The sequence below is a fragment of the Lissotriton vulgaris genome, chromosome 2_1, assembly GCF_964263255.1.
Source record: "Lissotriton vulgaris chromosome 2_1, aLisVul1.2, whole genome shotgun sequence".
Taxonomy (NCBI): Eukaryota; Metazoa; Chordata; class Amphibia; order Caudata; family Salamandridae; genus Lissotriton; species Lissotriton vulgaris.
This window is the reverse complement of record NC_141687.1, coordinates 341,861,842-341,879,948: the sequence shown is the minus strand read 5'-3', so window position 1 is coordinate 341,879,948 and position 18,107 is coordinate 341,861,842.

Sequence of the window (18,107 nt, the reverse complement as noted above, 5' to 3'; positions counted from 1 at the left end):
ATCTTGATTAAAGACAAAGGACATAAAAACCACCCCTTAACAATCCCCCATGTCTTTTACAGGAATGCCTTGTTTCAAAGAAAGGAGACTGCAGTTTATTTTGTTTTCCTACCTTAACGTATGTTCAAACACTAAACTGTTACCTCTCCTCACACCTTCCCCACCATTAAATGTGGTTCTTTTTTGATTTGATGGGACTGTCCGAGGTGGCAACCCCGGCGACCAAAAGATAGTTTCAGTTAATATGAATTTCTACTTAGACGTGGTACCACCCTTACCATACTTTATGTTGCCATTTGGTCACAGTTAATGCCCTCCATGGTCACACCTGTGAGAATACTTGTTCAAGGAACTGTATAACACCAGAGAATTATTCTCTCACTTTCAAGGTAAGTAGTGGAACTGCATTCAGCACTTTATAAGATGCAACAGTTTGACCTTCAATGAATTATGATGATTACCCTTGCAGAGGGGGGGGCTAAAAATTGCCACCTGTGTTTTGTTTACCTCTGTAGGTGATATGTCAACCATTACACATTCTTTTTTCATTAAATCCTTCCATTCCAATTGCACATTTAAAGCACTAAAGGGCATCCAAGCACCCAATAAAGTTTTTTTTTAAAACAGGGATAAATCAGAATAAAAGGTTCTTGACATAGCGATGGAACTCTGTCAATCTTAATGCTTTGAACACCACCTGGGACTTTTTGTCCATGCCAGAACCACAGTGAAGGTAGTCCTTGCTCCAGCAGCTCTAACGCATGTACATCTAGGAACCACCATAAGACCTCTATCCAAGGAGCATAAGGTTCTCATTGGCCCTTTGAAAGAAGCCAATCTCTTTAAATTCTGTAGAGTTTTTATAAATAGTGTGCTGTCAGTGAGAATTAGTGCCTCCAAGGTCATACAAGGCACTCAGAGCCAGTGCAGGCGGTGGAGAATAGGGCACATATGAGTTTTCCATGGACATCCAGGTACGACGTTTGCTGCCTGCTTATTAATCTTTTGAAGTTGATATAACAAGACTTACGTCAAGCCAGAATTCCAACTTGGTCCCAGTCTGTGTCAGGTATCCAGCATAGGTCCAGGAAGGGCGAATCCATGCTAGATTTTTAAAATAACATTTGCCTGTATAAATAAGTGCCATTTAGATTCATTGTTCACAAATTTATCTTGGGTGCCAATCCTGAAAATATGTTATGTATCACGTCTTCCTGGACCTATGCCGGGCACCCGTTTTATAGAGGAAAGAGCTGAGTCACAATAAAAGCTTAAGATAGGAAGCGACTCCAACCACTTAAGCCACTTGTGCCATTTGGGCAGGGTGAGTCCGATGAAAACTCCTAAAGTTTGCATCCTGAAAACTACTAAACGTTGCATTTGGAAGTTGTTGGGATAATATTTTGAATAAATGAGAGATACTACTCCTGAATAGCAATCAAATAATGAATGATAGCACACAGCAAAAAACTATTATTTCAGGTGAGGCAGTTAGCCTTGATCTTAGTCTTCATATATTCAAGGATGTTCTGGGAAATGGGGTAATAGTGGCCTAGGTCATAGTTTTACAATGAGCTGACTATAGTTGGCCTAAGTATGGAAAGACGCACCACACATTGTTAGTAAATCATGCAGAAGCAGCAGGTACTTGTGTTAAACAGGAACACCAATTGACAGGAGCCCTGGGGCCCCGCACAACAGGCGTTCAATACTATAAAAACCCATATAGTGTGACACAACTCCCACATCTTGGGAGAAAGGAGAAAAACAGTTCCCAACAGACCATCGTTCCCTTAGGACTCTAAGATTATAAGAGTTAAAGTCAATGAGCCGGTCCCACAGTTTTAGTCCAGCCACCTCTCATTAATCCAGAGCTCTTCACTGCCCCCTAGAGCATCTAACAGTATAAGCAGAGCACTGCCATTCCAGTTGAGTTTGCAATGGTACATATTTACTCTGACAATTACTTTATGCAGGAAAGGGATATTAGGAATTGGCCAGAAATTGGTATGCTGCAAAGAATCGAAGGAGCCTTTACTGAGTAGAGTAAAACCATGATGCTTTCAAGGTTTGCAGAGCCATGGCAGAGCTGAAGGCGCTACTCATCAATTATTTTAATAAAATGACAAAACATGTGTGCTCCTTTTTTGTTAACCCCCCTGTTCCATCTGTAATATTAATGATCTGAAGCAGCCACATGTTGACACAGTCTTACATAGAAACCCCAATAATTAAATTAAGTAGGCCTTGGAACCTTATGGCCTTTCATCTATGAGGTCCAGAAAGCCATTACCGTTGCTCTCCAGTAGAAGGAAGAGCACATTTTGGTGGTAGATTTTCTGGTAATTTGGGCTTTTCTAAAATTGCACGTTAGTGCCTCCAATCTAGCATTTTGGATACCCACTCCAATTTTATTGAAACCCACACCTTTCCGGTAAATTTGTTGTGCCAATACAAACTGACCTCTCTGGCTGTGAGTAGGGTGGTATTGTAGGCAGTGATGGCGCGAGTTAGTGCATCTGTCAGTGAAATCCAATCATAAATCCTGCAGCCCCCATATAACATTCACGCAGTCCACACCAATCTGTCACGCAGACAGATCTACTACCACTTTAATAGTACATCTTAGGCTGGCCCATGGTCCTACACTATTAGCTACAGGATTTGGACAAACATTGTCAACGTATTGCCATATACTGATCGTGACAGGTTTTGTTTCTACATTAGGGACAGATCTTCCCTAGGTTCGACTCACGGCTGAACCTGTGCGTATATTACATCCTGAAAAGTGGTAGCGTGTTCATATAACACATGATAGAACTTCTTTTTTACATCCATCGTCTTACGTTGTGTGATGGAGCAGCTGCTGCTACGTGTCTCGGCTGCGGCGGGCTGGAGGTATGTGCTTTTATACTACCAAGATGGCGGCCACTCATAACGCATCTGCCTCTTGTTCCTACACACCACCAGTGCCCTTGCGTTAAAACAAAGTTACAATTATTCTCCTTTTATGAATGTTATTCTACAATACATCCATATGCATCTTGACATATTTTATTCTCATCACCTGGCAGCTGGGTTGGATGGGGATAAAAAATAGGCCCGGGCATGATAAAAAACAAGTGGCCTACATTTGCATATTGCCTTTCTGTAAAAAAACTGCTTTGGTGAAGTTTTATAAAACGAAGGGGGGATCTCCGACAGAGACTGTTTTCTTAAGTTTACTTAGATAAAAAAAAACACCTGTAACAAGTGAGGCCACTTCTGCTCAGGCATCTGGCCCCTCCCCATCCCCAGAATGCATACATTAATTGCCCGACCCAGCGAGAGAAAGGGAGTGACACCTCTGCCCATTGATAAAAGGGAGGTAATGGACATCCATCTGCCTCCAGAACGGCTACTCAGACACCCAATGGGCCGCTGGTGGCATCTGAACACACCAGACACATCCAAAATGGGCCCCCAGGCTGCCCAAAAAAGCAGCCCAAAGCAGGAACTCGGATACCGGCCCCTCGGCCATTGCCCTAGTGCCCGCCTTACCAATCCTACTCTGCCTGGCAGGGTAGCGCAGCATCCGTTGCTCATTATTAAGAAACCACAACCGGCGTCTCAGGTTTAAGTAGGCGCAGCATGTTCTGGAAGAGATTTCCTTCTTCTAAGAACGTCTACAGGTAGAAATGTGCTTAGGACAATTCTGTTTGGCGTTAACCAGCTAACCTGCATTTGTGTGATAAACTGCCCCCTTTACATGTTATTCCTCCGGATCCCGCGTCTGTCCTGTAAACCGACTGATGTCCGATAGTCATGCTGTTGGTCACCTGCCCAGATCCTGGACTTTTAACTCTAGTGCACAAAAACAGGGTCTTCCGTGCTGTCCAAAATGTAAGATTTTTTAGAGCCAGGTTGACGTATAATTCCCCTCAGAAATTAAGTGACGTCAGCAGTTTTAGGTCCTGAAATGGTAACATGACAAAACGATCCCATATGTTTAACCCTATTTAAGTGCCGATTTCACTATTAGTGAGCAGTTTCCCAGCCAAAACCTTTTTTTGTTTTACTTGAAGCAACAGGCTCGGGACAGCTACAGTACTCTGTAAACATCAGTGCATTTTTTAATGGGGGGGGGGGGGGGGCGGGGGTGGAACGATAGTCATTTTTTAAACTTTTCTAAAAGACAGAAGTTAAAATAATGAATTTGTATTTTGCATTTTCGGTATGTTCGTGCCAGCTGGACTGGTTATGCATTGAAAGCAAGTGATGACCATGCTTCGTGCAGTACATGACACAAAAGTAAGTCCCAGGCATTTCTAGCTGAGTGTAATGTTTTTACACAGAATGAGGCGAATCAACCCTGCCTTCCCCTAGCATGTCAACATGCGCATTGCCTGGATCTTAGTACTGACTTTCGAAACCAGTCATCCATTGAATAACCCATGAGAATGTACCGGGCTGATGATCTCGTGGCCCTCTTTGCCATTCCACAAGGCACCATTTGCTAAATTTCTGAATTGGCAAACTCTTTAATTTTTAAATAAATACTGGGTATTAGAGGAGATGGCGGAACTAGTCTCTGATTGATGCTAACACATATACCCCTCCTTTGGGATTCACTCACCATGTAATTCTTAAACAAACTGAATTTTGAGAGGATGTAGCCTTATGGCTAGAGCTCCCTACTTTGGAGCTGGGAACCACGTTTGAACCTCAGCAACGGCTCAGCATCCTGTGATTTTGGGCAAATCACTTAATCTCCCCGCGCCTACAAAAGAATGAATGTGCCCTTGTAACGTAACTGGTGCTCATATAAAGTGCTCCAATACCTTCAGGTGAAGTTTGCGCTATATAAATCTGTAAAACACAAACACAATGTTTTAGACCAGCCCCTGTGGCTGCATTAATACAGACCGCAAGGAGGACAGTTACAAGCACTAAAATGGCAAGAGTGAGCCTCCACTGTAATAAAAGGTGCCATCAATATACTGTATGTGAAACTGCTTATGTTAACATATTTTGACTCAACATATTTTTACTCAATTTAAAGAGATCTTGGGCAAATCCAAACTCTCTTTTCCTGGCCTGGGATTACACCTCTTTTACAGCCGCCGTATCCTGGTGCACGGACTTTGTGGTATTCATAGTTTGAAGTATCAAATATGTTAGCTCAGCCATAGTTTATCCTCTGAATACTGATATTTTAAAATATCTGGGATCGTTTTTCAATCTATTTCTCGGTGGACCTCACTAAGGAGGGAGCTGGAGGAATTAAATCTACATCATCAACATCTACAGTTGATCTCAGTCCTGCAATTAAAGAAAACTATTCAGTTCTCTGTCGCATATGCTCTAATCCCAGTAACGCAGCCTGGGCCGTTGTGTTGCTTAAAAGTGGCTATGGTCACAACCCTTATTATTGGAAAAGTGTGGCCCTGCTCTTATAAGTAACTGTGACATAATTAAGTTGCCCTTCATGAATAAGGTAGCCTGTGTTGCTTCATAGTTGGTCAGGGGAATTGCTGATATTCACTTGTGGCGGCCTCACAGATCAGAATTGCAGTCTTGCTTAGTACGGAGACCACTTCCCTTTTCTAAGCGGATAACTCACTACATAGTATAAGTACACTATTATTTAAGCCTGTTATTTTGTGCATCACATGTATGCCTAACGGGCCCATTTTTTCGTCCATAAAACGTTTTACTAAATACATAAACATTCACATATCACACCATCATTCGCCTGTAGCCCCATCAACTAGTTGGAACACAAATAGATATAGCTTAAGTGCGCTCAACTGTGCCCTTCTTGCTTTCACATATTTTTAGAAGAATCCTGCATCACTGGAGAGCCATATTTGTTTAAGGTACAAAATGGAGTTTGGGTGGGTTTCCTATTAAATGAACAGTCAAAATGTTCTCACTCATTAAGAAGTCCTCAACCGTTGGAAATCTAATCTCCTATAGGATGTTGTTGCAGAGCCCTCTTTTTAATTGGAAAAAACCATTCATACGGACGTTACCTATGTACCAGTTGCAAGATGGTAGTTGCAGGAATTAAGTGCATGGAGAATGAGGGTGTATGCTGGACATCTCACATTCCAGATGAAGAAAAAGACCAATCATGTAGTATACCTAATCTGAAAGATTCTAAATGCATCTCTCTTTAACAGATTCTCTCTTAAAGACTTTTCAAAACAATTTCCTAATATAAATATGGATTGCAGTTTTTCTGATTATTTATTAAGCCATGTGACACACTAGGTCAAGGGACTGTGCCATGATGTCAGTTAAAAGTAAAGTAAAACACAATTTATGTGGACAGGCCAGAGGTAGAAGTTTGAAAGCTCAATGTATGTAATGGTTGCCAACATTGCACAAACCCCACATAAAATCCGTAAGGCTTTGACTTTCACAAGCATATTTGGAATGCCTACGAAAAGGCAATATTATTTCGTTTTGCATGGAATTAAAAACTAACTAACATGTTTCCTTACACCAATAAATAAAAATAATTCAGTGTTCTGATCACATTATTGGTACCCTTCGGATTTGTCATAATGAATGCAGAACGAACCAACAAAAATTTGAAATTTGTTTGACTCTTCCATATCCAAATCTGCCCAACAGCCTAATTTGACCGAAGCTCACTTGTTTTAGGTTTTGTTTTACCCATTGACTCTTCCTTTTACCATTTGTTAGTTCTTTCGCAATGTTTTTTCATTTATTGGACATAAGCAAGAACAGGTTAAAAAAAAAAATATACCAATAAAAAAAATTGCACAACGAAAGTTTTGATTATGATATTTTTGAAGACCATATCCATCTGCTTCAAAAATAGAAAAACATTGTTAACACTACCTATCAGTCAAGAATAATATAAATGATCAGTTTAGGCTTAGATTAAAATTTGTTTTATGACGATTCTATTTTTTATTTGCAGTTTTGCTTTACTGCCTTAGATTTCTATGAAATGAAGAAGTTGGATTTTAAAATGTAATTATTTTCTGTCCTAATTTAACCTGAATTTAGATGAATGTGACTTCTCAGGAGGGACCAGGTTTAGGCATCTGAAGTTAAGTTACATTTTTCTCTCTTACGTCTGCTATCTAGCGACTAGATGCTTGGATCGCTAAGGGAACCTGAAGAAGCCCACCAGAGTAAAAAAAAAACCTTCTCATTTACAAAAAAAAAACATTCTCAAAACCCATTGGTGGTGATGATAATGATAGCATTTGAATAGCACATTCTATGCGGTGCTCTCAAGGCGCATTGAGAGACTTCTGTGAAAGACATTTGAAAACTTGAACAAGGCTGGACTAACACTTAAAAACATGGAATCTTTGATTTATTTATTGTTAAAGAAGCAGATACTTCTGTGAATGCAAACAAAGAATATATATAAAACAAAAAAAGAGAATTCTTAAAGGGTACTGTTTCATGTTTTTACAAAGTCTTTACTTTTATTCACCCATGGTTACAAAATAAAAAAAATTCAAAATCTATAAAAATCCACTTGAATGCCAATCATGACAGGGATGAGAGGGGAACACACTGTGTGTGCATCAGTCATCTGAAGTTTTCATGTCTGATGTCACCTTTTTGTTTTCACAAAAGATTATTTCTTAATGTAAGCATAAAAGCAAAAAAAAGATATGTATAATAGGAATTTGTGATGCCCTTCTTCTTTGAGGCGAGGGAAGTGGACAGCAGGTTTAGTGGCATTGTGTTTGCTTACGTTCAAAAGCTGAAGGCCACAAATAAAAGCAAACCGACAAAGGCACAGTAGGAGTTTGATTGATATTTTAAAGTGGAGGGTCTTAAATCTGGATGTGCATGAGAAGAAACACAGAGCAAGAAAAATTTACACCAACCACAGCTTATTGCACAATCGGCTTTTGGATAGTGGATACTGTGTGAGTATCTTCCACCCTAAATCATTCCTATTGGAGGAGTAGTTCCTTTAAAGGAGCACCATTATTCTCATACTAGCATTTCTTAATCATCATGTTTGATTTGAAACTACACACTTAGTATTTGTTGTTACCCTCCAAACTTTGAGGTCAGAAGATTTTCTGAGTATCGCCATCCTGAGGAGATGTCTTATACTTATTTGTGGGCCCATCAACTGATTACACAAGATCACATACACACCTGTTATTATGGTCTTTTTATGCCATCAATATGTTCTAATGACAGTTGACTGACTGGTCGTTCCATCAATATGTTCTAATGACAGTTGACTGACTGGTCGTTTCAATAGATGTTTACTAACGTGATGCAAAGCAGCGCAGCAACCAAAGTCGCTGTGCTGCTTTGCGTCAAAGGGAGAGTGAAAAAAGTGCTATATCTGGTAAGATATGGAGTTCTTTTTCTCTCTTCCCCATGCTAGTGCAGGTCAGCTTGCGATGGGCCAACACACACACCCTTATTTATTTATTTATAAAGTTTTAGCACCATAGTGCAAGTGTCTGAGCCTTCTATCAAGCATTGTTTGCGTAACTATTTTGCCCACTTTATATTTGTTCTGTACAATGCAGCACACTGCAAAGTGTGAAAAGTATGAGGAAATAAGAACATTTCTCCTTCGTAGTACCTTCCTTGGGGAGGCGTAAGGTTTTGGTGAAAACCCTTGTCAAACTTTGTTTGTAGATATGGATTTGTGTACAAACCCATGGTTGGTTGCATGGAAATTGCCCATGTGCCACTCATGGAACTCCTCCTTGACACAAAGTAGCCAACTTTAAAAAGCAAATTCTGATTTGCATTAGAAAGTAAATACCACTACAACAGTTTTGTAACGCAAACCCAGTGCAAAGTATCAGTAACTCTGGGCCTTAATTTATAGTTCTCAATGTTTCCCTCTTTTTCAGGGAGATTGGCTTATTGTATTCATCACAGGTTGGTTATTTGTCCTTTTAAGCACTTCTTTGACCAATGTGGAACAACTTCTTTATAACTACAAACTGCAGTATTGCTTTGCATGAAATCTAATAAAAAGATGTTCGATAAAAATTAACCATTTGCTACTGGAAAAACCACACAACTGATGAATAGACCTAGAACAAATAATTTCAAATTGACCTGCTGGACCAGTCTAATATTTGGAGAACATTTAAAGCAGGGGTACTCATAGTACGGCCCGTGGGCCGCCAGCGGCCCGGCAAGCCTTCTTTGGCGGCCCGCGGACCTTGCACACATCCTACCGGTGTTTTTTTTTTTTTTTTAGAATGTCAGCAAACACCGCAGGTTGGACTCCGAGAGACTCTGCTCTCTGGGGGCTGGGCGATGTTCCGGTAATAGAGTGGAGATGCAGGGGCGCTAAGGAGAGGCGAATCACAACAAAGCCTCATTTGCAAGTAAATGGTCTTTAAAAGACCTGTGAAGTACTCGGGCCATACTATGAGTACCCCTGGGCTAGAGATAGCACAACATTAAATTGTGGCAACTCCGGCAGAGGGCGACTTGCGTGTCCTACCCCAGACATAACAGTTCTCAATTTAGGAAGACGAGCCGGCGGGGACGTGCTTCTCATGACTTTAGACTTTACGCTGGCCAGGAAATGGAAATTTTTCCAACCGGCGCAGAGCAACAAAAACAAGACTTTGAATATACGCGGGGAGTGTTGTTTGTGTGATGTTTTGGAAGCGGCCAGTGCGGTGTTTACTAGCTGTGGTGATTTATAAACTATGAGAATTAAGAAGAGAGGTTTATATTTGTCAATAGACTCACAAGATGCGACGTCTGTCTCATGGAACTTGAGCCATTGGCATTTTGGAATAATTTGCAGATGTTAAAAATGGATCTTTGCGCAAACACACTTTTATATATTATTTTATGTATTTTTTTTAAAGTTTTGATTTATTGTGTGCGTGTCTGTATCCTTATATGTCCTCAGCTCGAGTAAGACACTGCCGGTTGGACTCCGAGAGACTCTGCTCTCTGGATGCTAGGCAATGTTCCGGTAATAGAGTGGAGATGCAGGGGCGCTAAGGAGAGGCGAAACACAAAAAAGCCTCATTTGCAAGTAAATGGTCTTTAAAAGACCTGTGAAGTACTCTGGTGCGGCTCTGTGTGTGCCCTGGGAAGCTGTCTAAGACGGGCTGCCACACCGGGGGAAGGAGCACATTTTAGGTGGTCACAATTCAGTTCATCACGAGAAGAATCAGAAATGCTGTGCAACTTCACATAAGGCTGCTTTGTGTTACTGCTCCGTCATGGGAGGGCCTCAACCTAAAAATTAATGTTGCTGAACACTTGGTAAGATCACACACAGCCAGCCCTAATAAGTATTTTCAATTAGTACACGACCTTTCAATTTGTGAGATATGCTAATCGTTCTTGCAAAGTATCTTTTTTTTTTTTTTAAATGCACTAAATTACGATTTTGACAGCATTGTTTTCACCTACATTTGCCCACAAAGTACATAGATACTGAAGGGGAATCATACATATCCCTGTACTTTTATGGTTCACAACTATGGCTCCCAGTTTTATGGTATTTATTTTTTTGCCATTTCCGTCTGTATTTATCCATATTTATTTTTTGGCCATTTTTTCTGTATTTATCCACATTTATTTTTGCCACAAGCAAAAGATGAAGCTACACGGACACAAGAGAATCGAGGGAACAACAAACTAAATGGCAACAAATTCAACACACAACGATCACAATGCAAAAGGGACACCACAAGCCACCAGGCTGCAGACAGACATGGGGTTAAGTGTGCGTCCAGCTACAAGAGTTGGATCTAGAACTAGTTACAGACCCAGAACATGAGATAATATAGGGTAATGTTTGCCCAACATCCTGGGCCTGACCACATTATTTCGGACAGCCCTCAGCACATACAATGATCTCTCACCATTGACCACTGTACAGGCACATGCAGCAGAGGAAGGGCCTATTGAGAGATGGCTGAACTCCAGGTATTTGCAATAGAAGGTGTTCTCGGGGTAATGAGAGATAAAGTTTTATGCTGGAGAATATTGTCATCAAATATAGGAGTGGAAACAGTGACTGGGGTAATGCAAAACCTCACACCTCTCACAGGCTGCACCTGTCTACTTAACTATCGAGTACTCTCAATTTGAGAATTTCTGTTTTCCTCTGTGTAACTGCGTTTGCACACTAACGTTTATTAACATTTTTTTAAACAAAATGTGTATATGTAGAATACCAGCCCTTAATGTAAAACAAATGCTTCTTGGCCAAAAACTATTCATCCTTCAGTGTATTATTGGCATTATAAAAACACTGTGCTGTTCAGTGTCATCACAACATGGTTGCCGAATTTAAAGTGTGGATACAGAATGTGTAACGGATCCTGACATGAAATGACTGATGCCATTTCAGTTGAGTAAACTGTTAAGATTTCTGGCCTGCTTCCACAACAAATACAGACCTAGTCCGAACTGCAACAATGAGATAAAACAGGCTTCTATGTGGGTGTCAGTGTTTGATTTTCGAGTGGCCTATTCCCCTTTTTATGGAGATTGATGATACAGGTTGCCTTGCTTTGGCGCTGCATGTGTAACACCTCATTGATTGCTCGCTAATGTGCCCTGCTAAGAATTCTTTGTTTTGCTAATGCCCTGCTACCTTCTACCTGGGCTGAGATGTAGAGCCAAATTTCGGGGTGTGTGCTACGAAGAATTTCGGGGGGGGTGGGGTGGGGGCTTATTCTCCCAGCAATATGCAGAGCGGAGATGCAGTGACGCTATGAAGGGGTGAGAAAACATAACAAAGCCTCGTAACTAAATAAATGGTCTTTTAAAGACCTCTGAAGTACTTGTGCGGCTGTGTGTGATCCCGGGAAGCCGGGCTGATACACACAGGTGGGGTGGGGGGGGTCGGGGTCACAGGTCTGAAGCCCTTTGAGTCCCATGGCTGCGTGCCATTAATCTGTCCCCTGAGGCCACAGAAAGAGACTTGTCGACTTGTCGAACAGATGCTGAGTTCAAAAGAAGGGCTGGGGCAGCAACAAAAGGAACAGGGGCATGGCAACTCTGTGCTGAAGCATGGCAATATACTAGTATTTTGCCGTTTTTACATATAAATACAGACAAAGGAAAAATTGTTTTCCATCTGTATATATATGTCAAAATCCGTTTAAACGGAAAACCGGTAGCCCTATTCACAACCAAGCATACCTCTCCCCAGGACTGTTGCTCCTTCCCGTGGTACTCATAGTGAGGCCGGCAGGTCTTCCTTGGTGGCCCACTGACCTTGCAGTTAATGTACCCATGGACTTTCAGAAACCAACTTTTACCAGTGACAGAAGAGAGTGGTGAGAGAGGAGAGAAGGAAGAGTGGAGAGAGGGGGAGAGAGAGTGTGGAGAGAGAAAAAGGAAAGAGAGAGAGTGACAGGTTGGTGAGAGAGTGGAGAGAGACTGACTAAGAGAGAGATAATGATTTACTGAGAGACTGACTGACTAGAAGAGAGAGAGACTGACAGACTGACTGACAGAGACTGACTGACAGAGAGAGACTGATTGAGAGAGACTAACTGAGAAAGACTGAGAGAGACTGACAGAGAGAGTGACTGAGAGAGACTGAGAACCTGACTGACAGAGAGACTGACAGACCAGCTGACTGACTAAGAGAGACTGACTGATAGAGAGAGATTGACTGATTGGGAGAGGCAGACTGACTAAGAGAGAGACTGACTGAGAGACTGATTTACTGACAAAGAGAGACTGACTGACTGAGGGAGAGAGACTGACAGACTCAGAGACAGAGTGGCTAAGAGAGAGAGAGAGACTGACTGACTGAGAGACTGACTGTCTAAGAGTGAGACGGACTGGGACAGAGAGACTGACTGACTAGGAGAGAGAGACTGATTGCGAGAGAGAGAGTGACTGACAGAGAGGGACTTCCTGACAGGGAGAGACTGACTGAGAGAGTGACTGATAGAGAGAGAGTGACTGATAGAGAGAGAGAGTAACTGACAGAGAGAGAGACTGACTGACAGAGAGAGAGTCTGACTGACTAGGAGAGAGAGAGACTGATTGAGAGAGACTGGCTGAGAAAGACTGAGGGAGACTGACATAGAGGGTGACTGATAGAGAGAGAGTAACTGACTGAGAGAGAGAGACTGAAAGACTAGCTGACTGACTAAGAGAGACTGACTGACAGAGAGAGATTGACTGACTGACTGAGAGAGACTTACTGACTGACTGAGAGAGAGACTGACTGACTGGGAGAGACAGGGGCTGACTGAATGAGAGCGACAGAGAGAGAGACTGGCCTCAGCAGTCATGGAGTTTGCTCCAGGAATAAAAAGTAAACCCTTGGGAGTACTCTTGACTTTATGCAGTTTTTGGTCCATGCCTTTCCACCATTGCGTTTGCAAGACATTGCAGGCTATTGCGGGGCTAAGGATGGGCCAAAAGTAATGACGGAATTGGGGTAAAGTGTGTATGAAGCTATGCAATGCCTGTTAAGATTGCATTGTCTACTTTTTTAAACAGGGTTGATTTTTTTACTCTAGTCCCGCCCTCCCACTGACCCCGCTCCCCACTGACCCCACCCCTACCACTGCGGCCCTCGGCCACAAACTACACTGTCATTTTCGCCCCCTACAGAAAGTTTGTGAGTACCCATGATTTAAATGGTGCCACTGATTTGGAAGGTATTTCATGTGATGAACGGTATTACCTGCCAGAATATGTGTTTGTCCAAGCAGTGGGTGGGGAGGGATGGGTCTACTCAGGGCAAGGTGTCATTTCTAATTTTTGTTCAAGCCCTGTAGGGTATGTTGACCCTTATAGAACAGTACCATTGTTTTAATTAAGAGCCACAGAGGCAGGCCAAACCACAGTAGGCTAGGGTTCTATTTAGAACAGCTGTGAAACCCAGGAGAGTAGGATAGAGGGCAAGCACCCTCTAAGTTGTGGTCTTTTCTTTTTTGATGAAGCCTCATGAAGGAGTAAATATCTGAAGCTGGATCCTCAACACCCTCCTGCAGCCACATCACTGCAGCCAACTCAGAGATATCCACTGGCTCCCAGTCAACAAAAGAATCGCCTTCAAGCTCTTCAGACACACCAACAAAGCCCTACTCAACACAGGACCTGCGTAGCTCAACCACCACCTCGCATTTCACATACCCACAAAAGACCTCTGCTCCACCCAAATGGCCCTGGCTACCGACCCACGTATCTGCAAGACCACAGATGGAGGAAGACCCTTCTACTACCTCGCAGCAAAGACCAGGGACACCCTGCCTCTCCACCTCAGGGAATCGCCGTCACTGCTTCAATTCAGGAATAACCTCAAGACCTGGCTCTTCAACTGAATCAAAGCACCTTTGACGGACCAATAGCTCTCCCCCAACCTCCAGCACCTTGAGACCCTTACGGAGGTGTAGTCACTCTTTACAAGCCATTGATTGATTGATTGATTGATTGATTGAACCATTTCAGTGTGGCAATAGGAGTTTGACCCGAGTATGATTTTAAAACCAGGTGTGACAAATCACGTACTGGTTGTGAGTGAGGATTGATTAAATGAGCAACAGTAGAAGAGTTACTTGGGAAAAAGCTGGATAGCTAAAGAAGTATATGAACCATATCAATTTGTTGAAAAATTCCTCCTCACTGAGGTAACGAGCATGTTCAAAGAAAACAATAAATGACCGGTAACATCTAGGGATCGTTGTCAACAGTGTGATCGCTAAAAAAAAGCACAGCAGATTAAGATTCTGCATGGATTTGAGAATCCTGGTCAAATATAATATTGTTTAAATTAAATGCTGTTGATGTTGCAAGGGGCAATATTTGTCAACAAATTCTATGTAATATCTGCTTCACATCATATTTATCCAGAGTCCAACACATAAACCGCCCTATCCCCATGGGAGTGACTTTTCAATGCAATTGATTAGCTCTTTAGTTTTGCATCTGTGGTCAGCATTTGAAGCCTAATTTGTTTATGGAGCTGAAAGATATATTATACTTCCAAGATGGCATTTTAGTGTTTGAGTGGAATGAGGAAGAGTATAAAAACGCCTTAGTTGCTGTGTGGTGTAGAGGCTTGCTAAAGCCGGGCTAATTCTATGAAAAGAGAGAGATAAGTCCATGTTCTGAGACACTTAGGGCAAAGTCCGCCCGCCATCCTCACGGTAAAAGGGACCGCCCCCCATATGTGCGGGCGTCCCGTGAGTGTCATTAAGATGCGCCCGCCACGTTGGCGGGCGCATCCTGCATTTTTAACATTGCGGGGGTCGGTGCTTTCAGCACTGCCCGCCGCAATGCCAAAATTGCATGTTGTGCATGCACATGAAGGGGGGTACCATAGGGAACCCCCATGTACCCCCCAACATCCTGGGGGCCCGCAACGGGCTCCCAAACTAAAAAACCGCATGCCTTTCCGTGGCGACAATGCCGCCACGGAAAGGCTCCGTCCCGCCTGCATCCTGATATGGATGGCGGTGTGTAGCAGACACCCCACCGTATGAAACCCTTTTCCGCCCGGTCGACTTGTCGACCGGGCGGAAAAGCGGCAGACGGTCTTCCCGTCCGCCGCGGTCCCCCCCCCCGCCATACTAATATGGCGGGAGGAAATGGGTGGCGGGCAGGCTAGAATGTAGGGCGGATCGCCACCGCCAAGCGGGCGTTGGCGATCCGCCCTACATCCTAATAGGCCCCTTAGAAATTGGGTCACACGCTTTCTGAGAAGGCTAAAAGCCTGAAAATGGGTTGGTGTGATATCATAAACCAAGGGAATAAGGAAGAAGAAAAGGCCAAGGAGCATGCACTCGTAATCTTAATAACACAACAAAGAATACTCCTAGTAGGCTGTCAGGTTTTAAAATACATGTCTGAAATCTGTGGGTTCCATAGAATTCAAGGACCACGGTTCTCATCTGCCCAAGAGTGGCATGCTTCATGAGAGGTCCCCTCCTCACACAAATCCACGTGTGGTGCTGTTGTGGGCTACTGCCCTCCGGAAAGGGAAGATTTTGGAGTGTAAACACGTCAGGAGTGGATCCTCTATGGGGAGTGTTGTGGATGCATAACAGAATATTTGCAGAGGGAAAAACTATCTCCTGGCAGACCCTCAATTGTATTTTTGCCCCCAGTGTGTCGAGGATAAAAAGTAGTACTGGAAATAGAAAAGGATGAAGCTGGAGATGGATCAGAACAGGAATCTGCCGAGGAGACACTGCCAGTATGAGTCTCTAAAACACATTTATGTTAACCTGTCTAGACCTGAGTCCTTCGAGGGTGTATACCTGATTAGGATCAAACCTCAGGATCACCACAACCCCCACCCCCTTCCCCTAGCGAGGCATGAACAAAGTCGAGCTTTTGAGCTCTAACCTGTTTAACAGTCTTCCCACCCACAGTATTCACAGAATCACCAAGAAGTTCACATTTGAGACACACATAGAGACACCCACACGGGTGCTCAGTCACGCGGATGCACTGTCAATCACAAGGATCCCATGCATGTTCACTACAGCACCCCCAGGTTACACATCCATGAAACTGCACTCCTCCTGCCTAAACATGCACTGTGAGTCCAGGCCTCTAAGCACTACATACCCACATTAGTAGTGGTGGGGTCTTACACCTCAAACTTTGAAAAGGTTTGAGGGTTTATTGAACCATGAATCACCTGAAAATGTGGGTGGGTCAAGTTAATGGCAGTTCGGTTTTTCCAGGACTACCCATGAACCTCTACTGGACATGCGACCTCTAGTATCTCATAACAGTCAGCTCTGTAAATAAACATGAGTGAACCACACTACTTTGTGCTTCTAGTTTAGAAGTTATATCTTTGTGTCGAAAATGTGATCTCAGATTCCACATTATGGAAAATCTGTACCAGAAAGTGAAAGAAGGCCCCCCACGAACAAGCCATATGTCGAATATGAAACAACAAGCATGGGCAGAGCATCAAATGTTTCAGAAAGCATTACAGGTAAAGGGAGCTGTACAACTCACTAACCACAAAACGCACCAGGAAGCAGTAATCCAGCTGACCAGCTCCATAACAGTGGCCCAGATTTATCCCAACATCGTTACATGACCCTATCCTTCCTATAGAAATACATCCTGCAGGTTGAGCCTGAATATTTCTGTTCAGCGTTTGAAAGACGTGCAAGGAATGCTGCCTGACTAAAAGATGGAGTACATTTCTCCATTTTCTGGAGGTTTTCAGCTGTAGCAATCGACTTCCACTTGCGGAACCCACATACCCCAAAATCTTTAACTCTGTTGTTGCCTTTGACTCTGTACTGAAGCAGCTTCATACTATAGAAATACCTCACACACACACACACACACACACACACACACGCACACACACACACACACATATATACATACATACATGCATACATGCAAAGCAGTATGGTGGCAGGGCCAACGAATGTGGGAACACAAGTCAAACAGCCAGAGCCAGATATAAATACAGAGTTGGTTCAGGCGGCAATAGCTTAAAAAAACACCCCAGAGAAATAAGAAGGCCTAGTGCTGAACTGCTTGGAAGTGTTCCTGGTGGAATAGCGACTGTGGCAACGGTGCTCTCTGGAACATTGATTTTGGCTCTGCAAATGGGGTGCCGCCAAAGGATGAGATACCTAAAATGGTTCGGATTTCATGTCTTATTGGTTGTCTTATGGATTGTGGCTGGAGAAGAAAGTGTGGGATCTTCCAAAACATCCCCTTCTCAGCACAAACAGGAATAGCTCCTTAGTGGCAGGGGCAGCACAGGCAAAACAGGGAGCCCCCACATTGAAACATAGGGCAGTGAGTGAGGCAGCTACTGTCTGAGCAAGAGGAACACGTGGAGAGATATGCTAATGCTGCAACACTAGGCCCATAGATTTTGGAGAAACATTTGGGAGTGGAGAAAAAAGACTGCTCAGCAGCCATATGGTGGGTGAGCAGAACAACAGGGGGCAGGAGTTTACCAAGATGAAGCCATATCTAAGGATTCAGATGGGGAGAGCATTGGGGTGGGGGTACTCTAAATCGACACAAGCTGCAAACACATTTAGGTTGCTTAATTCACCATTAAGCATAACTAAAAATAAAATCTCCTGGTCTGAGACTTACAGTTAAAAGCAATTAAAAATACTTGTACCTGTTCCAGTGAAGGATAT